At 39.0% G+C, this 27311-nt stretch overlaps 1 protein-coding gene across 9 annotated transcripts in view; it reads right to left on the bottom strand.

The window, feature by feature from the left end:
• The window catches only part of LOC144229229 (uncharacterized), a 360150-nt gene that overhangs the window by 197078 nt on the left and 135761 nt on the right, over positions 1-27311 (bottom strand). For 4 of the 9 annotated variants that reach the window (XR_013334410.1, XR_013334409.1, XR_013334408.1 and 1 more), the window contains exon 1: positions 23347-23419. The exons of the other annotated variants lie outside the window; for them this stretch is intronic. The gene's annotated coding sequence lies outside the window, so the exon portion shown is untranslated. Of the gene's footprint in view, positions 1-23346; positions 23420-27311 lie in introns of those variants that run through there. 9 annotated transcript variants of the gene reach the window in all.

The following is a 27311-nucleotide window of genomic DNA, read 5'->3' as shown; positions in this document are numbered from 1 at the left end:
TCTCTTGCCCTATGGGGGAGATTCTGAATCCTCTGCCGACTGCAACATGATCTTGCAGACAATGCAGAAAGTGAATTCTAGAGGACTCTAATTCTTTGCTTTTTATTTATTTGTTTTTGTTTGTTTGTTTGTTTGTTTGAATTTCTGGTAAATAACCTCTTATCCCTGAGAAGTCACAGCTACCAGGATACAACAATTCAAGGTTTTTTTTAGGATCTCTCACCAGTTGACCATTTGATTCTTCTATTCTGACTTACTTAAGCTCCCGGATAACTATGATAATTGAACTAGTCAAGTGTATGGGGCCCCTACTAGGTGCATCTTACTGTCTCAAATATCCCATTTAATCCACATAGGTTCTCCCTCAAATGGGGGGAAGTAGAGTGTGAGTTTTGAGCTATGACAAAAGCTACCACTAATCCTGTATGTCCACCACTCTCAAAAACCTATTTTCCAATCTATACCTCTCCTGAGTCAAAGACCCAAACATCCAATTCAACTGGGATATCCTAGAAGCACCCCAAACTCAGTTTCTCTAAAACTTACTTTATCTTTTTAACAACGTTCTATTCTTCCTCTGTTCTCTGTAGTAGTAAATGGCATCAAGATCCACCCAAGACCAAAACCAGAAACCGAAGAATCATCCTCAACTCTTCCCTTCCCCTTCATCTCTAAGACTGCCTTAACACTCCCTGACTAAGGTCTAACCCTTAGTCAGGCTTCTTCCTCACTCTAGGCCCTGATCCCCCTTTCATAGAACATTTCCTTTAGAAAACTTATCATTGTGCATTCTTTCTGTTCCCCTCTGAGATGTATGTAAATCTTTCTAAAAACTTCTTGCCAGTTTTATAATCCAGGACTTTCTTGAGGACCTAGGAACCATCTCTTTGAAATGTAATCATCAAAGAAGAGACCCCTGTCTCCCAGTGTCTGTGGGAGGACAGGAGCCTAACTTTGGCTCCAAGTTATAAAACGATCACCTGGCACAAAGATACAGTGGATCTTGCTTTTGCTTTGGGTAAAGTCAGTCAGTAAACACAAATGATCTGCATTCTCCCTCCCACCCCAGCTCTTAGGAATCCTCTCACACTTTGTTTCAAGGGAATCAAGTTCAGAGTGAGTTCTGTTTTCTCTCCCCCTTCTACAACAGCTTTGAATAAAGTCTTCCTTGCTTGTTTAACTTCCTCCCTTATGCCAAGGCCCAATCTTTTATGAGGGCTGCCAGCTCACTCCTCTGAATGATCACACTCCTTTCCTGATCAGTCTCCCTGATTGCAGTCACTTTCCAATCTCTTCCCTCCATGGCTGCAGCCAAATCAGTTCAAAATACGACATTTAATCATGCATTATTCCTACTTAAACATATACAGCCACATTTCGCTGAGACAGTCCTGGTTTATGCTGATTGCCCCAGATTAATTACTATTAACACCTTTCTTTTACTCTCAAAAGAGTCCCAGGTAATAAGACAATGATACCTTAGTAGGGAATTTAAGAGCCAACCTCCCACTTCATCTACCTCTACTCTTCTACACACACTCAACTCCAACCGTAACAAACGGCTTATGCCACTGGACCTCGATGCTGGCTGCACATTAAAATCATCATCAGGGTGCTTGGGTGGCTCAGTCGGTTGAGCGTCTGACTTCAGCTCCGGTCATGATCTCACGGTTCATGGGTTCGAGCCCCATGTCAGGCTCTGTGCTGACAGCTAGCTCAGAGCCTGGAGCCTGTTTCAGATTCTGTATCTCCCTCTCTCTCTGCCCCTCCCCGGCTCATGCTGTCTCTCCCTCTCTTTCTCTCTCTCTCTCAGAAATAAATAAAATAAAAAAGAAAATCACCATCTACAGTTAGGCTTAATAACAGACTAATTAAAACTGACTCTCTAGGGCTGAGCCTTAAGCATTCATAGATTTTTAAAAGCTCCCCAAATAACTCTAATGTGGAATCCAGCTGAGAACCTGTGACATATAATCACCAGATCAGCCATATCATGTTACTCTGTTTCGTCTGCTTAAAAGGTCTTAATGCCTGGTGAATCTCTACTTTTCTCACAAGTCCTCTCATCTGTGAAGCTTTCTCTGGCCTTTTATAGTACGCTGTATATGCCTTTATTACAGGACTAAGAGCATCAAACTACAATTACTTCTTTACATGTCCATCAATAGCTAAGTCCTATTGACCTGTATTCAATCTGTCTCTCACATCTGTCTCTCCTCCTCATTTCCCCACACTGGCTCATTACCACCTCTCACTCACAAGACTGCTTAACGTCCTTTGTGTTTTGTCTGCTTCCAATCCCACTACCCACCAAATGGCTCCCCATTACTTTTTAAATAGTATCATTCCACCATTCAAGTTCCTGATAACTCATCGCCTACAAAATAATATCCAAACTAACATCCCAGGGTGGAATTCATGGGCCTTCCCAAGTGACTCCAACACACACCAGATTCCTCTTCCACTCACTCCTGACACCACCCACCTCCAACCACACTGGGTGGTTCATCTATCGGGGATCAAGCCACCATGCTTTCACTTGAGCAGCTCCCGCTACCTAAAATGACTTACTCTCATTTTCCATCAGGCAAACTCTTTGTTTTTCAAAGCTCCACTGAAGTATTACTTCTCTAAAGCCATCCCCCCATGGAGAAATCATCACTCTCTCTTCTTTCCCACATTTCCCATTTTAAATATCTATAGATCACTCACCATAATTTGGTTTGCATTATGTAAATTCCTGCTCCATCATGGCAGTAAACATCTCTAGGGCAGGGGCACCTGGGTGGCTCAGTCGATTAAGCGTCTGACTTTAGCTTAGGCCATGATCTCACCATTCCCGAGTTCAAGGCCTGCATTGGCTCTGCCCAGACAGCTCAGAGCCTGGAGCCTGTTTCAGACTGTGTGTCTTCCTCTCTGTCTCTGTCTCTCCCCCACTTGTGCTCGTGTCTCTCTCTCTCAAAAATATACATTAAAAACAATTTTTTTTAAACTCTAGGGCAAAGGCCAGGTGACACTAGTAAGTATCACCCTCTATAAGTGATTGCTGAATTCATTTGAGAAAGTAATTTTAAGCCCCTAACTAGCAAATATAAAACAAGCATCTTTAGAAATTTCTGTCCCCCTTATTCACTGGAGGAACTGGCAGTAGAAATAGCTTCCAAGTCTTAACACTGTAAGAATTGTGGACCACAAAGAAATCCTTGGAGACTGGTTCCAATCAATATATATTTTGCTGGTTAAAAAAAAAAAAGTGAGGCACTTTCCAGACAAAAATAGTTACAAACAATGAAATCTATTAAGGCAGTGCCTTCTAGCTTTTCAATTTTGATTCTGTATTTTAAACATGCTCACTGGAAAGTCATTTATTGACAGAAATGACAATGCCAGTGATTTCTTACAAGATCTTAAGAGAGTTCAAGAAGGATTTCTCATTTTTAACCTTTATAGTAGAACTTCAAAACCCCTGGTTTTATACTAAGAGCTACTAGGAGCTGCAAACTGGAGAGGTTTGAAGCCTTTTTTGTGCCTCAGAAGACTGATACTACCCGAGGAAATCTGCTAGATTCCTAATTTTAGGTTAGTAATTGTTGATTTGTATAAAAATTAATATTCAATGACAGAGTCTCCCAGACATTTCCAAGAATTACTTCTACTGCCTTCTCAAATATCAGTGTGGTATCTGACTCTGCATTTAGGATAAATGAAGCCTAGAAGAAATATATTAGGGACAGGATCCAGAATTGTTTCTGAAATATTCTAAAACACATACTATTCTCTGAAATTTCTCACACACAAAAAAATAGAGGTAAAGACCTTGGTGCAAATGAAAAATGTTTTAACAGTTCCCTAAATCAACCCTCTTCTACAAACAGATTGTTACCTGACCCAAATGTACATGGACCTCTTCCGTCATGGGCGATAAGATGAGTGAGCAACTGTTAAATTATGAGTTACACCAGAAAATATGTTTTATAATTGCCTATCTTTGTTAATGCATCTTGGGAAAAAAATATAACTGTACCACATGCCAAAGGATCTTGTGGCTTAGAATGAGAAAACAGTTATGACTGCAGTAGCCCATCTTATATCGATCATTTTGTTGTCTGCTGATGCAAGGACCTCCAGCGCTATGTTAAACAACAGTGGAGAGAGTGGACATCCCTGTCGTGTTCCTGATCTCAGGGGGAAAGCTCTCAGTTTTCCCCCATTGAGGATGATATTAGCTGTGGTTTTTCATAAATGGCTTTTATGATGTTTAAGTATGTTCCTTCTATCCTGACTTTCTCAAGGTTTTCATTAAGAAAGAATGCTGTATTTTGTCAAATGCTTTCTCTGCATCTATTGACAGGATCATATGGTTCTTTTCTTTTTTAATGTAATATATCACACTGATTGATTTGTGAATATTGAACCAGCCCTGCAATCCAGGAATAAATCCCACTTGATCATGGTGAATAATTCTTTTTATATGCTGTTGAATTCGATTTGCTAGTATCTTGCTGAGGATTTTTGCATCTGTATTCATTAAGGATATTGGCCTGTAGTTCTGTTTTTTTGCTGGGTCTCTGTCTGGTTTGGGAATCAAAGTGATGCTGGCTTTGTAGAATGAGTCCAGAAATTTTCCTTCCATTTCTATTTTTTTGGAACAGCTTAAGAAGGATAGGTATTAACTCTATTTAAATGTCTGGTAGAATTCCCCAGGGAAGCCATCTGGCCCAGGGCTCTTATTTGTTGGGAGATTTTTGGTCACTGATTCAATTTCTTCACTAGTTATGGGTCTGTTCAAATTTTCTATTTCTTCCCGTTTGAGCTTTGGTAGTATGTGGGTGTTTAGGAATTTGTCCATTTCTTCCAGGTTGTCCAGTTTGTTGGCATATAATTTTTCACAATATTCCCTGATAATTGCTTGTATTTCTGAGGGGTTGGTTTTAATAAATCCATTTTCATTCATGATTTTGTCTATTTGGGCGCTCTCTCTTTTCTTTTTGAGAAGTCTGGCTAGAGGTTTATCAATTTTGTTTATTTTTTCAAAAAACCAACTCTTGGTTTTATTGATCTGTTTTATTGGGTTTTTTTTTTTAAATTCTATATTGTTTATTTTTGCCCTGATCTTTATTATTTCTCTTCTTCTGCTGGGTTTGGGGTATCTTTGCTGTTCTGTTTCTAGTTCCTTTAGGTGTGTTGTTAGACTTTGTATTTGGGAATTATAGCAGCATTTTCAACAATAGCCAAATCACAGAAATCCTAAATGTCCATCAACTGATGAATAGATAAAGAAGGTATGGTTTATATATACAATGGAATACTACTTGGCAATGAGAAAGAATGAAGTCTGGCCATTTGCCACAATGTGGATGGAACTGGAGGGTATTATGCTAAATGAAATAAGTCAGGCAGAAAAAGACAGATACCATATGTTTTCGCTTATATGTGGATCTTGAGAAACTTAACAGAAGACCACGGGAGAGAGGGAGGGGGAAAGTCATAAAGAGGGAGGAAGGCAAACCATAAGAGACTCTCAAATAATAAGAACAAACTGAGGGTTAATGGAGGGTGGGGGAGAGGGGAAAGTGGGTGATGGACATTGAGGAGGGCACTTGCTGGGATGAGCACTGGGTGTTGTATGGGAATCAATTTGACAATAAATTATAATTTTTTTAAAAAGGCACTATGCCCTGGCATGGACATGAATGCTTCACATCTTTAGTAACTGACTTTCTTAACTGCTTAGAAGCATTACTGATGATAATGGCCTAGATTTCTCACATAGATTCTCCCCCCACCATATCTCCATACTTGTCACTGAGCACTTGAACTTATAAGCATGCATAATTTTATCAGAAAATGCAACCTTTTATCCTTGGCCCTTTCTAACCATATACACCTGTGAGTGACAATCTCAGTGATAAGTGACACCAAAATCCAAACTAATAATCCTCAACTTTGTTTTAAACTAGGTGACATGAAACCTACTATTCCCTTACTATTGACTGTGCAAAAAATTTCATTCTTCTCCTCAAGAAACTTACTTTTGAGTATGCATTCTGTAAATCAATTGTATTTTTAACATGATGTTATTGTTTGTCCTTGTTCTTTATTAATGACAGTGCAGAGTGAGGAGGGTTTTATTTTTCATTTTATTTATTATTATAATTATCTCCTATTTGTGACCATTGAAACTGTCTTTTACTTGTAGTAATAATAGAATGTTTCTCCTTAAAAAGAATTTAAAGTTTTTAAAAGGGGAAGGTATTTAGGGGTGTCTGGGTGGCTCCATGATTTAAGTGCCTGACTTAAGATCAGGTCATGATCTCACCATTCATGAGTTTGAGTCCTGCATTGGGCTTTTTGCTCTCAAAGAGGAATGTGCTTTGGTTCCTCTGTCCCTCTCTCTCTCTCAAAAATAAACAAACATTAAAAGAAAGAAAGAAATTCAATTGAAAAGAAAGTATACTTAAAGAAAAATAATAGTACAGGATGACTATGACAGGAAAATCATAAAGATGGCATGAAAAACATGTTTTGGAAATCCCATCCTAAAGAAAAACTCTTTACACAGGTGAGCCCTCTTCCACAGAAGGTACATAACTCACACTGTTACCACTGTCGATTCCAAAAGCAAATGACATATAAGTAGGCAACCAAAACATGAAGAATATTCCTCTAGAAGATATAGGTAAGACTATATAGTACAGAAAAAACCCTAGCAGGGATGAGTAATTTTTTAATCAACACCAAAAGAACTAAAGACTAGTTTATTCCCTTTTTAAACCCATAAGTCACTCCTTCTTTACATGATATAAAATATCAAGCTTTCCAGCGAGAATCACTAGTAGGAAAAAAGAAATTACCTTCCAAGTACCTTAACCAGCCAAAGAAATATTTTGCTGTGCTGTATTTTTCATTGTTCATATTTTTACAATAGGGTACCCTACACAGATATTTGAAGAACTCTACCGTGGTAAATATGTTTTTATATAGTCCACTCCTCATTTTTGGAGAGTTCTTAGACCACACCCCTTAGGGAGTCATGTACCAGGAGTTGGGAATTACTGGCTACCTTAGTTACCATTAGACATTATTCACTATTCCTCACAAATGCACACTATCATTATTTCAAACTGTTTAAATTTTTCCAGTGATAGTGAAATGCACTGTTAGAAGCCATAGTTAACTTGCTACAGTAAATCAATCTGTAGAGAAACACAATTAAACTAAGTTATTTTCATTCTTATTTCAATAGCACAAGATGAGTGAGTTTGAGGTAACATAGCAACTGTAGTTTGCTATAGAAAGTGAAGTAGTAATATGATTTTTATAATAACAACAAAACAATTGTTGAGGAGGAAATGTAAGCCTACTCTGATCAGCATTCCTAACCTTGCAAATGTGCAGAAAAACAATCTTTTATACAATGTTAAATGCCAAGGCTAAAAATGGCTCAACTGTGATTTGATGGATATTACAACTACAGTGCATATTGTCAAACAAAATGTAAAACAAGCTGTAAAATGAAAATCACAAAAGTAAAATAAAATCACGTGAAATGTAGGAAAGCAACACCACCAGGTACATATGGAAACTTTAGTGTTTGGGGCACCTGGGTGGCTCAGTCAGTTGAGCATCTGGCTTTTGATTTTGGCTCAGGTCGTGATCTCATGCTTCATGAGATCGAGCCCCATGTTGGGCTCTGTGCTGTCAGATTCTCTCTCTTCCTCCGTCTCTGCTCTTCCTCTGTTCACACGTGCACACGCATGCTCTCACTCTCTCTCTCAAAATAAATAATTATTTTTTAAAAGAAGAAAGTTTAGGGGCGCCTGGGTGGCTTAGTCGGTTAAGCGTCTGACTTTCGCTTGGGTCATGATCTCGCGGTTCGTGGGTTCAAGCCCCGCGTCGGGCTCTGTGCTGACTGCCAGCTCAGAGCCTGGAGCCTGTTTCAGTCTGTGACTCCCTCTCTCTCTAAACCTCCCCTGCTCACGCTGTTTCTCTCTCTCTTCTAGAAATAAATAAAAATATTTAAAAAATAAAAATAAAAAAATAAGAAAGTTTAGTGTTTTTACAGAATTGACTTTGTATGTAGCATAGTAGCCATAAAGAATTTCCAATGTAGCCAAAACTTGTTGGGTACAAAACTAAGGACACTGCTGAAAAGATAATTGTAGGCATACATATGACACATATAATTAGTTGTCCCTCAAAAACCATTCTACACTTCTTTTATAATAATAACAACTCTCCTTTTTAATTGAGTACCTGGAAGCCCAGAAAAAGGACTACATTTCCCAGTCACCATTGAAGATAGGGATAGCAATACCACTTAAATTCTAAATGATAGAATGTAAGGGGAATTATTAGACGCAACTTCCAGGAAGAGTCCTTAAAGGAATGAAGCACGGCCTTCCACTTTCCCTTCCTCCTTCCTGCTGGCTGGAGGACAAAAGTGATGGCTGGAATAGAAGCACTGTCTTAGAGCATGAGATAGCCTTCAGAAGAGAGGCCAAATGCATAGCAGAAAAACAAGACCTAAGGAGCCTGGATGTCTGAAACCATGCAGCAAAGGCCCTCAAGCACTTACCTTTAGACTTTCACATGAAAATTAAATAAATTTCCATCTTGTTGAAGCTGCTGTTACTTGGGGTTACTGTCACTCTCAGCCAGACCTAATCCTAATGCGTACATGAATGCATTTTCAACCACCCATGAAATCTGATCCTTCTACCAACTCTTTAAAGTGCTTGAGTTTCTCTATTTCAAATATTTTTAGAACACATTTGTTGTGGATTGTTTAAAGCATTAACTATTATGGATGAACTGTATCAAATATATATACAGGTAATAAAGAAAGAGTTCAGCAGTTAATCATTTAATACAACTGTTTCCAATGCTTTTAAAGTCTTGCATTTCACTGATGAGCAAAGGAATGACCAAAATTAATAATAATAATGCTAAGTAATTTGCTCAAGTTCACATTCAACAAATGTTAGGTAAATGATAAATGGGAAGTGAAGCTTAGATTCTACTGGGGGAGAAGAACAAAAAATAAGAAATAAAAAGTATAAATAGAGATGCAAGGAAGGCAATAAGGAGCTGAGATAGAGCCTAGAAGGAAGAGGAAGGGAAGTGGCAAGCCAGCTTTTGCTCAGTGTCATGGAACGCTAAGGCCTAAAGGACAAGATGGAGCTAGTCCGGCAAGGCTACAGGAAAAGACATCGCAGGCAGAAGCAGGCTCAAATACCTTCACATGGACAATGTTTTACATTTGAATAACTGGAAGTGCCTCTTCCACATTCCTGTAGTACACTTGACTTTTGCACTTCCCTAAGTACCACAAAAGCATCCATAAATGCATGATTACTTTTTCACCCAACAGAGCAAATCAGTGGAACCATTTGCACTGAGACTTGGATCCTCTAACGTCAATGCTACTGTGTGGGAAATGGATTGGGAAGGACACACCAGAGACTACCATGGATCCTATCTGCCACGATGGGACATTTGAAGACTAGCCAAACAAAAAAAAGGGGGGGGGGGGTCAAGCCCAGGAAGTCCAGCATGAGCATCAGAAAAGCCCAACAGGCTTCTGACCTGGAACAATCTCCAAAACTATCTCCTCTCTCAGTCCCCACTATACTTTCTTCTTGCCCCATGACTACAGTAAAAAGAAAAAGCGGGGGCGGAGGGGTGGGACCTAAAACAGTACGGAAAGTTACAAAATGAAAAGTAGCAGCTCCTGGCCCTTTTCTAACTTATGAATCCCTCTTCTTAGACAAACTCATTTTTATCAGTTTCTGCTTTTAGTTGCCTTGGTGGTTATCACCACATATCTAAAAGGTAAATTATGTCTGTTTCCTCACTTATCAGTTTGAAACTGTTTCTATTTGCTGCTTGTTTTTTTGTTACTTAACTAAGTATCTTGTAGATCTTTCCAATATCAAGAGTCTCTTCATTGCTTTGTAACAGCTGCAGTTATTTTCTCTTAGATATCCACATAGTTTATTCCACCACTTCTTTCTAATCTTTATTCAACTTAACATAAGGGCCAGCAGGCACAGCAACAATTCATCATAAAAGGAAGTGGTACATTTAAGATCAGGCCCAAGCTGACCCATAGATCACAAGTAAGCTGCACTAACAAGTGTCCCAGAACCTCATGTTACCTACCACTGTTGCTTTGATGTCTTCCCCTCATCTTGTGAGGGGTTCCCTCATGACCAGCCAATGGAGGATGAAAATTCCCATGCCTGAGTCACAGGAGAGTCAGCCCAGTAGGGGAGTGCAAGCAGACAGGCACTGCACTGCAGCCCCACTTAGATAGACCTGAAAGAAGGAAGAAGAGGAAATTCTCCCGGTGGGTACAATACCAAGTCACCTACTTTGTGCAGAGAGAAAGGGAGCCTGAGATAAGAATATAATCGATATGTAGGTGGTTGATAAGGAGCCTGGAGTGAGCAAGAGTGGAAGAGGGGACAAGATCTGGGGAAGAAGTAAGTCAATAGACCGATTGGAGAGGGCACAAATGTGAAGATCTTTGAATCGCACATTAATGCTCACCAGAGAACACACTTCAGAAAAGCTACCAAACAGCCAAATAGGCAGGATACCTCAGCCAATGGATTTCAGCCAGATTCTGTCTTCAGTCACCCTAACATGTACACAAGGTTCTCATGAGCCTAGCAATCATTTTGGCAGTGCTGGAAGCTACTCTTGGGCCTGCAGGCTGGGATCCCTCTCACTAAAGCTTATCTAGCTACAGCTGCTGAGAAATATCTAACTACCAGCCATAGGAACAAACACTGAGCCCCTAAGACCGTACCATCCTTCTCACCCAATCACTTGGTGGCAAGTTGATTACATCAGACCCTTTCCATCCTGGAAATGGCAATGTTTCAGGCTTAGTGAAAATGATACATACTTCAGGTATGGTTTTTGCCTTTAGTACTCACAGTGCCTCAGCCACACCAGTCTTCAAAAACTCATGGATACCAACATGGAATTCTATGTGTTCTCCAAACTGTGAAGCATCAGCTATGTCTTCAAAAGGCTGTTTCATCACTCTATCAGGTTGGCAACATCTGAATGGCATGAGATATGACAGGGCCTATACCACCTCAGCAACTTTGTAGCAGCATTCATTATTTAGTCTGACTTGCCATCTTGGAGATAACACCCTGGAGAGATGGAACATTATGCTTCAAGACACAGCATACCTTAAACCAAAAGTGTTGTGCCTCAGTAGCTAGAATATGTAGGTTCAGTATCCTACTAATAGAATAGGAGAGACCCTGCTCATAAACACTCCTAGTGACCCACTTAGGGAATGTTTCCTTCTCTACCCCCATGACTTCAGGTTTTGTGGATCAGGAGTCCTGGTCTTCAAAGGGTTGAAACCTTTCCACCAGGGGAAAAAGAGAGAATCCCACTAAACTAAAAGCTACAGTTGCTGCCTGACCATTTTTTGTTCCTCATAGAAGAGACCAGCAGCAAGCAAAATTGTAATAATCATCATCAAGAGGCAGAGCTGCTGCAATATAATCAGGGCTTGAAAAAATGTATTGGGCACTAAAATAAACCAGTGGACATATCCAGCTACTCCTATGCCCAATCTTAACTGTAAATGGACAGATCACAGCAACATGGACTAATAAGGGCATGGAGCCAAGCACTCAGACTCTCAAGGAATGGAGTCTGTGTTAATTCACCAAGCAAGTCACTTAAACCAACAGAGGTGCTCATCAAAGAGAAGGGAGTCTGGTAAGGGCAAAAGGGGAGGAAATTATGAGTATCAGTTATGACACTAGGACAAACTACAGCAGTAGAAGGCTGTTCATGCTGCTAACCTTCCTCTTGTAAGTTATCCTAGAAATTGTGAACACCCAAAATCTTGAATTGTGTCTGAATGTAGTGAACTTAATGTGAGAAGCAAAATTATTGAGTAGTGCAAGGGGTGTAGTTTAGTGGATGCTATTGGTACTCTTCCCAGTGCCTTTTACAAGCCAGCACACCTATCCCTACTAGGAGTGAGTAATGATAATCTTTTCTCCCTTCTGGGAGAATTGCCCTTTATGTCTCACCCAGGAGGCCTCATTCACTACTACTAGGAGGCAGATCTTGGCCAATGACAGGATAGAATGTGCCTCAAGATGGGATCAACACTACAATACAATTGATACTCCAGGGCTTCCCTGTGGATTCAGAGTGCAATGACATATTCATGAGATGTCATTCTTGGTTACCTTTTTTTCCCCTGCCTTATGCTACTTTTCGCCCTTTAAAGTAAAGGCAGTAACAAGGGATGAAGAAGGGCATTATATAATAATTACAGGGTCTATCCATCAGTAAGAGCTAACAATTATAAATGTCTATGCACCAAATATGGGAGCATCTAAATACACAAAACAATCACAAACAGAAACAATCTTATGGATAAGAATGTGGTAATAGCAGGGGACTTTAATACTCTACTTACAACAATGGACAGATCAACTAGACAGAAAAACACTAAAGAAACAATGGACTTGAATGACACATTGGACCAGATGGATTTGACAGATATATTAAGAATTCTAAATCCTGAGGCTATGGAATTCACCTTCCTCTCAAGTGCGCATGGCACATTCTCCAAGATAGATCACATACTGCGTGATAAAGCAGCCCTCAATAAATATGAAAGAATTGAGTTCATACCATGCACACTTTCAGATCACAATGCTATGAAACTTGAAATCAACCACAGGAAGAAGTCTGGAAAACCTCCAAAAACATGGAGGTTAAAGAACACCCGGCTAAAGAACAAATGGGCCAATCAGGCATTTAGAGAAGAAATTAAATAATAGNCCAACCCCTCAGAAATACAAGCAGTTATCAGGGAATACTATGAAAAATTATATGCCAACAAACTGAACTTAGAAGAAATGGACAAATGCCTAAACACACACTACCAAAACTCATGCAGGAAGAGATAGAAAATCTGAACAGATCCATAACTAGTGAAGAAATTGAATCAGTGATCAAAAGCCTCCCAACAAATAAAAGCCCTAGGCCAGATGGCTTCCCTGGGGAATTCTACCAGACATTACAACAGAATTAATACCCATTCTTCTCAAGCTATTCCAAAAACTAAAAATCGAAGGAAAACTTCTGGACTCATTCTATAAAGCCAGCATCACTTTGATTCCCAAGCCAGACAGAGACCCAGCCGAAAAAGAGAACTACAGGCCAATATCCTTGATGAATACGGATGCAAAAATCCTCAACAAGATACTTGCAAATTGAATCCAACAGCACATAAAAAGAATGATCCACCATGATCAACTGGGATTCATTCTTGGGTTGCAGGGCTGGTTCAGTATTCGCAAATCAATCAATGTGAGACATCACATTAACAAAAGAAAAGACAAAAACCATATGATCCTGTCCATAGATGCAGAAAAAGCATTTGACAAAATACAGTATCCCTTCTTAATAAAGACCCTCGAGAAAGTCGGGATAGAAGGAACTTATTTAAACATCATAAAAGCCATCTATGAGAAGCCCTCAGCTAACATCATCCTCAATGGGGAAAAACTGAGAGCTTTCCCCCTGAGATCAGGAACATGACAGGGATGTCCACTCTCACCACTGTTGTTTAACTTAGTACTGGAAGTACTAGCATCAGCCATCAGACAACAAAAGGAAATAAAAGGCATCAGAATTGGCAAAGTAGTAGTCAAACTTTCACTTTTTGCAGACAACATGATACTCTACATAGAAAACCAACAGACTCCACCAGAAGCCTACTAGAACTGATCCATGAATTCAGCAAATTTGCAGGGTACAAAATCAATGTATAGAAATCAGTTGCATTTTTATACACCAATAATGAAGCAACAGAAAGAGAAATCAAGAAACGGATCCTATTCACAACTGCACAAAAAAACCATAAAATACCTAGGAATAAGCCTAACCAAACATATAAGAGACCTGTATGAAGAACCTCATAGGGGGATTTTAATCTGTCTAAAACAAAATATCACGGTTCGTGGGTTTGAGCCCCGTGTTGGGCTCTGTCCTGATAGCTAGCCCAGAGCTNATAAGAGACCTGTATGAAGAACCTCATAGGGGGATTTTAATCTGTCTGAAACAAAATATCACGGTTCGTGAGTTTGAGCCCCGTGTTGGGCTCTGTCCTGATAGCTAGCCCAGAGCCTGGAGGGTGTCTTCAGATTCTGTTTCTCCCTCTCTCTGTGTCCCTCCCCTGCTCTCACTGTCTCTCTCAAAAAATAAATTAAAAACATTTAAAAATATTTTTTTCATTAAAGATCCAAATAAATGCAAGGTTGTTCATCAATGGTCACACTAATAGTAGAGATCAGTCTTGAAAAAGAAAATTACTACAATAAAAAGTCATTTAGCATTACTGTTATTACTCCGTTGCTCTTATGGCTTGTCCTTTATTCAGATTTCATTTTGATCCCCTACTTTTTCTTCCTCTCCACTTTATTCACTGAAATTCAGCTTTTTAATCTAACTGTTTATCAAACAATCTACCTTAGTTGTCATTAAAATCACATCAACTTCGCCAAAAGCATTAGCAATGGCTCTCGGCTATATATTAAAATTTAAGTTTAAATAAGTCCAGTAATTATTTTTCCTCCTTCAAGATGACCTTTGAGAACAACTGCCAAACGCACCATTTAGTATTCACTTGGACCAGTGTCTCAGAGTCACATATCTAATCACCTGTGGATCTTTGTAAAAATAAACACATGCCTGGGACACTGCCCTGTGGATTCTGAATCTAGACAAGGTGCAACCTGGACATTTAATTTCAGAAGCTCCACAGGTAATGATAATAATTAGAATTATTGGTTTATCAACTGCCAAGCACTGCACTAAATGTTTCAACATGATTCAGTGATTACCTCTACTTAAGAACTACTTCCTTAACAAGCCAGAGGCCCTAAATTACCTTTGCAATAAAGATTATTAGCCTTTGAGTCCATGGTCAAGCTTAGGAGTCCATAAATCTCTTCCTGTTGTAGGGAACATTGTTTGGGGAGGTGGGGCGGGGTGTCTGTGTGTCTGTGTGTCTGTGTGTGTGAGAGAGACAAAGAGAGACAGAGAGATAGAGACAGAGAGAGAGAATTTTCCTGGGAAGAGGATTCATCATACCTTTCATCATTTTCTTCTGACACAAAAGTAAGAAGTACTGCTTAGAATAAAATTCTCCTGTCATTATATATTCACCCACATTTATTCATTCATTCAACAAATATTTGAGCACCTACTATATGCCAAATACACTTTCAAAGTTTGAGAATATCAGTGAACAAAACCACATCCCTGCTTGCCCTCAAGGAAACCTCTATCTATTTAGGAATAAATATATAATTACATAATATGTTAAACAAGCCTTAGGTTCAGAACATAACTTCTTAAACTAGTGACACAGATTGCACAGTCAACAGTGGCATTTGAAACTCCCATTCCAAAGCTAACTCCAAAATCCATGCTATTTCCATTTCTTGCTATTTTCAAATACAACATATTTCATGATGACAAAATTCTTACCCTTTTTCTGTAATGCTTACAGCAAATTATTTCAAAAATAACTGGCATTTTTCAGTTTCATAAAATGTTGTGTAGTGTTCAGTTATTCCAAAATATTTCCAAACAGTTGAAATAGTCATATTGTATTTCTCTAACCCCATGTGCAAATGCAAAAACCAGCAGATGAGGCAAGTTTTTTGTTATTGATATCACACATTTGTCTTTACATGTGTTATAATTCTCAGAATACACTATGATGTTTTGCTTTAACAATTATCTTTTAAAAGAATTAAATAATATTTGTAAATATCTTCTATTTCTAATCACATAGTTACAATTTCTGATGTTCATATCTTTATGTAGATCCAGGTGTTCATCTCGAATCATTTTCCTTCTGTCAGAAGAACTTCCATTAGTGTCTCTTTTAGTGTAGATCTTCTGGCAAATAATTCTTTCTTTCATCTTTTGTATGTCTAAGGGGCACCTGGGTGGCTCAGTCAGTTAAACATCTTTTGTATGTCTGAAAAAAAATCCTTATTTCATCTTGATTTTTTAGAAGATATTTTGTTATTATGAAATTTTAATTTGAATGGGTTTTGTTTTACTTTTTTTCTTGTTCTGATTGCTTGTCTTTCCACAGTTTAAAGATGTTTCTCCTCTGTCCTCTGGCTTATGCTGTTCCTACAGGAATGAGCTGCCAAATTTTCTCATTAGTTCTTCTAATATTTTTCTGTCCATTTGTTTTGCAAGAACTTTAATTACACATGTATTTGGCCAGTTTAAGTTGTCCCTCTAGCTCACTAATATGCTGTTTATTTTTTTTAGACTTTTTAATCTATGCATTTCATTTTGGATAGTTAACATTACTATGTCTTCAAGTTCACTAATCTTTTCTTCTACAGTGTTTATTCTCCTGTAAGTCTCATTGAGTTCTTATTTCTTAAAGTCCAATTAAAGTATTTTTTTTAGTATCTTCCATGTCTCTACTTAACATACTCAATCTTACCTCTAACTTCTTGAACATATGAAGTACAGTTATAGTAACTGATAAAATGTCTTTTTCTTCTACTTGATCTGTTTGGAGTTCGACTTTCACTTGGTAGGTACATCTAGTTCCTATAACTCTATCTCGATCAGAAGCACAATTTAATTTAACTTTCATTTAACCATAATCCAATTTTTTAAATTACATTGTGTGATAAAAATTATTCAGTACAGAAATTTTGAAGAACATAGGTTCAGTATAGAAGGAACACCTTTAGTATATAAAACACAAAGAATTTAAGTAAATAGATTTAAATAAAGGAATAAAATTTAAATAAAGACATCTTTAAAAATCTAAGTGTTTGAGTAAATACACTGATTGAAATTATCTGTAAAAACCCACCTGATTATATTAGCAATCACATTCATCTGTTTCCTGACCTGTGTGAGTTACACAGGTATTCATTTTACAACAATTTGATAAACCACACATTTATACTGTACACACCTTTTTGTTATATCTCATCTTTTTTTACCTTTTTTTAGGACGTGAAGTCACATCTTTAAGGAACTTATAATAAAGAGTAAGACTATGTACACAAACAGACTAAAAATAACTGTCAGATACATGATCTTAACAAAGTGCTCAGTGCTTTAAAGCAGGGAGTAAGTATTCCCACTGAATATAATAAAAGATGACTTAATAAAGGAAATGGTCTATGAACTGAATTACCAGCAATAACAGTTAAGATTTGTAGAACACTTTACTGCTTACAATGGTATTTACCATATGACACATCATTTGAATTCAGGACAGGGAGGATATTAATAAGAATGAGAAGAGAAGACATTCTAAGCTGGGGGGAAAAGGGCAAAAATAAAGACCCTGAAGTATGCTGAAAGTTCAATAGGAAAAATCCTGTTTGTCTGGGACTAGGCATTCAGACTGGAAAAATGGGTTGGGCATATATCATGGCATATATCATGGAAGTACTTGAATGTCTGGATAGTGAGTATAAAACTGATCAGACAGGAGTAGGGAAACTTCTCCCCTTCTAGTCTGCCCTGTCTCTACTGCCCAACTCAAAAAACAAAAGCCATCCTTGATTTCTCTTTGCCTCTGCCTTCACATCTAATCCATCAACAAGTTCCACTTATTCTGCCTCTAAATTATATCCCCAAACTATTTTTCTCTCCTTCCCTGATGCTGCCACACCAGGCAAACCAACCACTAGCTCTCATTTGGGGACTTTAGAGTTCCAGGAAAGTTGCCCAGAATAGATGACATCTGCTTTATTCAATGTGCCCATGATGGTTCTATGAATTTTCTGAATCCTTGGCTAAATAAATCAGAAACTTCACTAGGCATCTGTGTGTATGGTCTGTGCCACCAAGCAGCCCATCTAATACAATATAGACCTAAATTGCATTTTTTTCAGAGGGTTCTGTAATCCCTTTTCAAAAACCAAACAAACTACATGCCAAAGCTCAATGTGAAAAAGAAGAGATAATCACCTAAAATTAATGTTGCATCTGAATTTCTACAGAATTTCTGGTAGCAAATAGCCTGTCAAACTATAAAGTTCAAGTTTCCTTTTAAAAAGTTTCCTTTCTTGGGAAATATAATTTTGTGCAAATTCAGATTTCCTGTAATAAGAATTTTATAGCATCTGATTTGATACTCAAATCTATTGCTAAGTTTCTGTATAAAAGCTTCCACTCCTTTGGGTATAGCCAGTCTTGCCACACACCCATAATCTTTCCAAGATAGCCATGGACGACAGGTTTCTTCAGCTGGTGTCTACTCTCCACTGCCAAATGAGGTTATACTGCTTCTGAGGTAAGCTCTGACTAGCTGTAGGATCAGGTAAACTTCCATCTCAGTCCCCTACATATCACCAACCACACTCTGTAGAAAGCAATGTTCATCCAAGCTGCATTATCTTCAATGGACTTTCTCATGGAAAGGAGTCAGATGTTAATAAAATAACTCCTTTTTCTGTCTAAAGTTATCCCAGGTTTGCCATTTGTACTGACCAAAATGAACTCAATGAGATTCAGCCAGAAGCTTGTGTTCTGGCTGAAATCCCATCTCACCTCATCCATCATCCTTTGCCCAGAAAAAACATAGCAAATTTATTGAAGAATGAGGAAGAGGAGGAGGAGTAGGAGGAGAGGAAGGAAAATGAGAACAAAGAGAAGGCGGTTGGGGGAAAAGAGGAAGAGAAAGAGATGGCATGGGCAATAGTGCAAGCATCCATAACGAGGTAAAAGAGATTAAGAACTGAGAGAATGTCACTGACACTAATAATCAGGAAGTCACTGCTGTTCTTTGAAAAAATTTTCAGTAGAAGAGATAAAGAGCACAGTTCAAAAAATATATCTTCTTTTCCACCAATAACCCAAACACAAAACACTGACTTGCTTCAATCAGTTTCAAAATAACTATACCAGATATCAAGATGAATCTGGGCATCTGCTCCCCTAATCAAAATACAACCAACCAAGTTGTAATCAAATCAAAATACAACCAAGCCATTTAATATAATAACTTGGCTGGGCACATATTCACAGCAAGTTCCTTAAACCAAATTATGGTGCGATGAATATTGTTAATGAGTAACCCCAGATCCTCCTTAAGTTAATGAAGTTAGTGGTTCACAACAAGCTGATAGCTTCTCACCTCATATACCTGTGCGTCTTTGCCTCTCTATCTGAGGACTTTCTCCGGAGGGGAACTTGCTTGACATAAAGCAGGCTTAACCTCTAAATACATGGAATAGACCTTCAAATCCCCAACCAAAGAGGGACAGGAATTGGTAGATAATCATCTCAGCCTCCCTGTCCTCCTCTGGGAGGAGGACATACTTCTGAGGCATGCCCATGCAGTTTCTCAGAATGCCCCCACTGGGAATAAACCCCAGTTGCCCAGAGTAATAACCATTTATTGGCTTCTTTCTCTTCCTTTTTTCACTTTTCCCACTTCCTCACTGTCTAGAGTACGGACAATAAAATGGTGTGTCGTATGCAGAGAATTTTTAAACAAGAACAAAACCAACTTAAAGTCAATCTGTTTTCTATTAATACCATTGAAAATTCTTGCTCAGTCGGTTAAGCGTCTGACTTCAGCTCAGGTCATGATCTCACAGTCCGTGGGTTCGAGCCCCACATCGGGCTCTGCGCTGACAGCTCAGAGCCTAGAGCCTGCTTCAGATTCTGTGTCTCCCTCTCTCTCTGCCCCTCCCTCACTCGCTCTCTGTCTCTGTCTCTCAAAATAAAATAAAGACATAAAAAAATTTTTTTAAAGAAAATTCTAAACAATGTCAGTTGAAATACCCCTACTCACTGTGTAAACCAGCTCTATACATTCTGCCCCAACCGTGATATGTCACTACTTAAGGTTAGACATGCCCATGATGGCCTTGACACCAGGTGGACTTTAGTTCAACACAAACCTACTAGCAAGTGGCATGTAACCTTGAGCAAGTGACTTAATCTCTGTAAGCCCCATTTTGTCATGTATAAAATAGAAATACTAGTAAGACATAAAGCACAGGACACAGAGTTCCTGTGTTAAATGAGAAATGCACAGCAACTGTTCACCAAAATATCTGAAACGTATGGCTCAATAAACAGTAGGTTCTATTAATATCGTCTGACCTGAATATTTACCACACACTTAATCTATTGAATTTAATACTTTCATTAATGTATACATTGGTCATATACATCATCCTGAAGGCATATGTGGTTAAATGAAGATTAGGACAAACTATTCATATCCCTTAAAGTATTTCACTTAATTACACTCTGTTCCCTGAAATAAAAGTCACCAGATATCTCAAACTCATAATCTTTTCAACATTTTTTCAACTCGTCTCTAGTTTTCTACNTAAGCCCCATTTTGTCATGTATAAAATAGAAATACTAGTAAGACATAAAGCACAGGACACAGAGTTCCTGTGTTAAATGAGAAATGCACAGCAACTGTTCACCAAAATATCTGAAACGTATGGCTCAATAAACAGTAGGTTCTATTAATATCGTCTGACCTGAATATTTACCACACACTTAATCTATTGAATTTAATACTTTCATTAATGTATACATTGGTCATATACATCATCCTGAAGGCATATGTGGTTAAATGAAGATTAGGACAAACTATTCATATCCCTTAAAGTATTTCACTTAATTACACTCTGTTCCCTGAAATAAGTCACCAGATATCTCAAACTCATAATCTTTTCAACATTTATTCAACTCGTCTCTAGTTTTCTATCTTCTTCCTTCCCCTTTATCTTCCATTTTATTGTTTTTCCAGTCCCTATTGAATTCCTGATGAGGCCTACTGAGTCCTATTTACAATCCATAATGGGAGCTTCATAGAAAAAGAGAAGTGAATTTTAAGTTCACTCAGGCTGTTACATTACCTGTTTGAATTTTGAATTTCTTTGGCTCTTAAGATTTTAAATATCTTTTCATTTAGCTCTAAAATCTTTGAATATGACAGAATCCTGCATTTTTTCATATTCTTCATTCTGACAGGACCTTATAACTCTTAAATATATTAAAATGATATTCAATTAAATTCTGATTATTTCTTGTGGCCTTATCTGGCTGTGCCATCCCAGCTTTTAAGGTCATTCTACCGACAAGCACTTTATCAGTATCTGCCTTAAAGCAGCCTTATAGAGGATAGGGATATTCATTCTGGAGTCAAAATGTGGCTATGCCAATCACTGTTTGCATCACCTTGGGCAAGTCACTTACACTTCCCTTACTGTAATGTGGAGAAGACAATAATAGTAGCTCTCTTATGGAGTTGTTGCAGGGATTAAATAAGGAAAGGGCCTAAAATGCTGCTTGGCACATAAGAAGTATGCAATCATTTTAAGCCATTATTATTATTAATTATTATCATTATTTCCAACTTATGTAGCTTTTTTTAATACACATTTGTCCTCCTTGACAGTGAATTCCTACATGCATGAATCCAAGACAGGTTCATCTCTTTGCGGTGGTTTCCACAAATGTCCCCTAAATACAAGCTGAATTGAGCGCATGGCTTGATTTGTCATCTCCTGGTATACTTAGGCATATGGGAATTTAAATAGTTTCAGTGTTCTCCTTTGTCCATTGCTCCATTACTGAATTTTACTAACATAACACATAATGGCTGAGGGGCATTCTTCATACGTTTTTCTCAGGCTGACAGGATCTCCCCTGACTGCAGCTCTCCAACACTCCTTTCCAGCTGAGTGCTGTTACCCTCCTTCTCTCAGATGCAGTCTCCCTGCTCTGACACTCCCTCTTTGAGGTACCTGATGAACCCTCATTCTTCAGTACCAAGCACCCTATCACTGACACCTCAAGCCAACTTTCCTGGTTGTCTGAACTGGGTATGTGATCTACTGTATCCATCTGGACTTGAACCCCATGCTTATATGGATCTATCTAGATCCATTGCCCATTCCTACAGTTATAATCACCTGGATCATTACAATAGTTATATGGCTTTATATTTTCTAAAGTTCTTTCAAAAACATTTTCTTATTTGGTCCTCCTGTGACATAGGAGGGTTCACATTATTATTTGTAATGTGGATTAGGAGAAATAAGAAAAGGTCACAGAACTGAGACTAGAACAAGGATTTACAGTATGAGTATACTCTATTGACACCAACAAGAGGAAGGTCTGGACCCAAAAGAAACAAACTGAAGGCAAACACCCAATCTCACCTGGTTCATGTGATGGATGGACCTTGAGTACAAACTTCAGAAGCTTCATCTCTAATACAGTCCTGAGTATCTCACAAAGAGTTAATTCCATAAAACCTTAGTTCTAAAGTACACGTTAGATGCCCTAGAATTGAAGAGCCCAAGTAACATCATTTTGAAATTAAGGCCTCCATTAAGAGCAACCTTGGGCTGCACATAGCCCCAGTTACTCAGATTGCTCAAGGCTAAAGCCATCCTCGGACCACCCTCAGGTCAGCTAATCAAAAAACATTCCTGTGGTCTGAGTCAAGGCTGGGAACTGTAGATAGCTATTCTGTACAAACTAGCCAATTTCTCACCACTTGCCTGAACCCCACATGGGCCCTTTGAACTCACCTCATAATTGGTCATTTTCAAAGGATCCTCAAAAGTCATGATTGGGTCCCACTGAAAGTAATGAACACCTCACAGATACTGAATGGTCAAAGCTGTTACCACGGGTGCTGTACAATTGTAATTGGTGCTTATGTGATGATGCTATACGTACAACATGTGCACTGTAACACCCCCATCCCTTACCCCTTAAAAACTCTGCTCGCTATTGTTCGGGGCTTCACCTTCTGCCACTACACCGGTAGGCAGGTGAGCCCCTGCTCGAGCTTGTAATAAAGACCCTCTTGTACATGCATCAGTGTCAGCTCCTTAGGGGTTTCAGGGGACTCGCGAATCGGGCACAACAGAGTCTTTCTCAGTCGGGGTTCCACCAGAGAACTGAATTCTACAGAAAATGATTGGTGTGACTTCTTTCTCAAATCTTCCAAGAGTGGTACAAAGCCAGTACCATTCCAGATGCATTGCTAAGAAGTTAATTCATTATCTTCATTGGATGCCTTAAGACTTAAATCCTTTGTGGGATCTTGGTTAAGAAGAGCTAAATGAGCATAAAAGAGTTTTCATTAGACCTACTATGTAGAACAAACTACTCCTGAAATAAGTGTTTCCTACTAGGCATTAAAACAAAATATCAACCAACTTGACAATAAACTATCTCTAAAAAAAAGTAAAAATTAAAAAAATTAGGAGGGGGGCAAGNACCGTACTTGCCAAATACCTGCACACCAGGTCCCCTCGCGCCAACTGGTCCCGGGGGGGGGCTGAGCACACAAACTGCTTCTTTGTGCTGGCTCCTGGTGGCTGGACTTCAGAATGGTGGCGCGCCTGCCACCATTCTCCTCCCGGGCGGCTGGGGCCCCTGAAAGAGCCGCGCGGACACCGGGTGTCTGCGCTCCTGGCTGGCTGGAATTCGAGAGGGAAGGCAAAGAACTAAAAACTAGGAAATTTGCCTGTGAGTTCGTGTNATGCAGAAGAATGAAACTAGATCATTTTCTCACACCACGCACAAAATAAACTCAAAATGGATAAAGGACCTGAATGTGAGACTGGACTATCAACTATCAACACCCTAGAGGAGAAAGCAGGAAACAACCTCCTTGACCTCCACCGCAGCAACTTCTTACTTGACACATCCCCAAAAGCAAAAGAATCAAGAGCAAAAATAAACGATTGGGACCTCATCAAGATTAAAAGCTTCTGCACAGCCAAGGAAACAACCCAGAAAATTAATAGGCAACCAACGGAATGGGAAAAGATAGTTGCAAATGACATATCAGATAAAGGGTTAATATCCAGAATCTATAAGGAACTCACCAAACTACACGCCCGAAAAACAAACAACCCAGTGAAGAAATGGGCAGAAGACATGAACAGACACTTCTCCAAAGAGGACATCCAGATGGCCAACAGACACATGAAACGATGCTCAGCATCCCTCCTCATCAGGGAAATACAAATCAAAACCACACTGAGATACCACCTCACGCCAGTCAGAGTGGCTAAAATGAGCAAATCAGAGAACTCTAGATGCTGGCGAGGATGTGGAGAAACGGGCACCCTCCTACACTGTTGGTGGGAATGTAAACTGGTACAGCCCCTCTGGAAAACAGTGTGGAGGTTCCTCAGGAAACTAACAATAGAACTCCCCTATGACCCAGCAATAGCACTGCTAGGAATTTACCCAAGGGATACAGAAATGCTGAGGCATAGGAGCACATGTACCCCAATGTTCATAGCAGCACTCTCCACAATAGCTAAAACATGGAAAGAGCCTAAGTGTCCATCAACAGATGAATGGATCAAGAAGATGTGGTTTATCTATACCATGGAATACTACATGGCAATGAGAAACAATGAAATCTGGCCATGTGTAGCAACATGGATGGACCTTGAGGGTGTTATGCTGAGCGAAATAAGTCAGGCAGAGAAGGACAAATATCATATGTTTGCACGTATAGGAGGATTAGGAGGAACTTGACGGAGGAACAAGGGGGAGAAGAAGGGCGGAAATGGTGGGGGAAAGGGAGAGAGGCAAACCATGAGAGACTCTTGAATGCTGACAAAAACTGAGAACTGGTGGATGTAGGGGGGAGGAGGGATGGGCATGAGGAGGGCACTTGTGGGGATGAGCACTGGGTGTCATGTGGAAACTAATTTGACAATAAACTATTTGTAAAAAAAAAATTTTTTTTAATTAAAAAAATTAAAAAAAAGAAATTCATTGACTTAAATATAAAATCTATATAATAATTCTACTTACCTTAAGCTTATAATGAGGATTAAATGAAATGTTGCATGTAGAGTCTTCACCACCATGGAAAGTATTTACACTATGCAAGGCATTTCATGATTACCCTCCCCGCAAACATGCTGGATAATAATAGAATAAAGAAAAAAATGAAGTAGGCCAACTATCAGAAGAAAACAAAGATTTCCCCAACAAATGGCTACTCCCCAAAATCCTGTCTGATCCCACTCAGGTGCTGTGGCAAAGTGTCTCATTTTTAACTGAGTTTCTGTTTGCTAACCAAAGATGAAAACTTAATAAAGACATGATTGTAAAAAAAATAAATAAATAAAACAAAAAAAAAAAAACCAAAATATCAGACCTGAATAAAAAATTCCCCTTAGAAGTCATTCTTAATACAGCAGTGTCTTAAGTAAGGTTAAGTGTGGTAAGGATTTAATGTAGCAAAAGAAAAATCTACTACTAACCTCAGACTATATGCTAATTGAAGCCATATGTTTTATTATATGGGAACCAGGGACAAGAATGTGAACATATTAGTACCTTCCAGCCCTCCCAGGTGACAGAACATCTCTGGAGAATGTGGGCCAGCCAGAACAGCTCAGTCTATGAACAAGAGTAACTTCAGGTGTCAAGAGAGATGATAAACTTTGGAAGCAGGCTGACTGAATCAGGCTGGAGAGCTTTTTTTCAAAGTACATTCAGAGATTTGTGGAGGATGTTTCTAGAGGCTGGGAAATTGATCCCCATTGACTCCAGCCAGGAAACGATGACTTACAACCCCTGTTTTGACTGTACATTGGTAAGCCAGGGCCACCTAGCAGTACAATCAAACCAACTGGGCCTGTTCTGAACTGACAAACCATCTCCAACCAAGGAAACAAGTTTGCCTTAGCCATTAATACATCTCCTAGTTAAAATAACAAGCAAAAGGAAAGACAACCAGCTAGATCCAAGGGAAAAAAGTCAGGGGAATTTTGCTTCCCATTTATTCCCATCCATAAGCTTTTTTTATACTTTAAACATGTTTACTTTGAAGATGAAGTAAGGAAGGAAGTGCCCTCTCAAGAGGGGAAAAACTGAATTTGGAACAGAAGCATAAAGGCCTAAGGAAACAGACCGCCAAGGAATCAGAATAGAATATTATTTGAATAAATTGGCTTAATAAAGATTAATTCTGTTTATTGAGAAGCAGAATTGTTATTAAAGCTAAGTAAGCAGTGGTCTGTGTCCAATTAGGGCAGACCACTCCCAGGGGGAAGACAACCGGGAACGAGAGCGAAAACTGCCCTGAAAATATGGAGGAAGACAAGGTCCTCGGACAGAGTTGTTCAACACAAAAGCTGAAAGTGGGATTAAAGGCAGCTTTGAGACAACCTTTCCATTTTCTCTCCCTTTAAAAAAATTAAAATGTATTTGAAAGAGATAAATAAGTATGGAATTTTGCATTTAAACACTACCTGATCCACTTAAGAAAGGAATAATAGCTAACGCTTCAACTACAGCAGATGCTATATATTAAGTGTGTTGTAAATTCTCTCCCCTCGTCCAGTTCCCTCGTAGTCCTAACCACAGCTCTAAAATACGATACTAGTGTGTCTCCTGTGCGCCAGGCACTGTGCTGGGCTTTAGATATGGTAACTGCTTTCAGGACACTTACAGAAAGTACAAACTATGGAAGGGAAAAAGCAAAGGGCTGTGGTAGAAATGAGGGAAGGAAAACCTATTTGAGTGGTTAGGTCAGCGGACACCTGAAAGATGATAAGGAACCAGCCATGTGAAGAGCCAGAAGGAAGAGCACACCGAGTAGAACGCACAGCATGTGCCAGGGCCCAAGGACAGAAGGAACTTGGTATATTTGCAGTTTGAAAAGTTTGGTTGGTGAGAGAACAGTGAGCAATAGGGAGGGGAGCATGAGATCAGTTTGCAGAGATGAATAAGAGCCAGGCGCTGGAGGAGGTTTCAGAACTTGTTACAGAGTTTGAGTGTCTATTAAGTACGCTGGACGGTCCTAAAACGTTTTAAGCAGGGGTGATAAGACTTGATTTGCGTTTTCTAAAAAATCACTCAAATTGATTTTTGGAGAGTAGTTTGGAAGGATTTAAAAGGGGAAAGCAGGGAAACAAATGAGGAAACTACTGTTCAGGTAACAGAGACAGTGGTGGCTTGCACTACATATGGGATGGCCATCGAGAAAAATAAGGGTCAAAATATGCTTTGGGGTAAGGTCCCTGGTTGCCAGTGGAGACATGGGCAAAAAGATCCAGTGAATCTGTGCTTTAATATGATTGATTAGTGGGGAATAAAATATATATGCTTTGGAAGTAGAATTAATACAAGTCGATGTTCTACACAACTCTGTGATAGCATTTCTTACATTTTCTTATAACTCTTCCTTTGCCTTTTTCTGCCAACAACTGTGACCTTTCTGAATG

The sequence above is a fragment of the Crocuta crocuta genome, unplaced genomic scaffold, assembly GCF_008692635.1.
Source record: "Crocuta crocuta isolate KB4526 unplaced genomic scaffold, BGI_CrCroc_1.0 scaffold163, whole genome shotgun sequence".
In the NCBI taxonomy this organism is placed as follows: domain Eukaryota; kingdom Metazoa; phylum Chordata; class Mammalia; order Carnivora; family Hyaenidae; genus Crocuta; species Crocuta crocuta.
The sequence above is the reverse complement of the archived record's forward strand: the minus strand, read 5'-3'. Positions and strand labels throughout refer to the sequence as shown.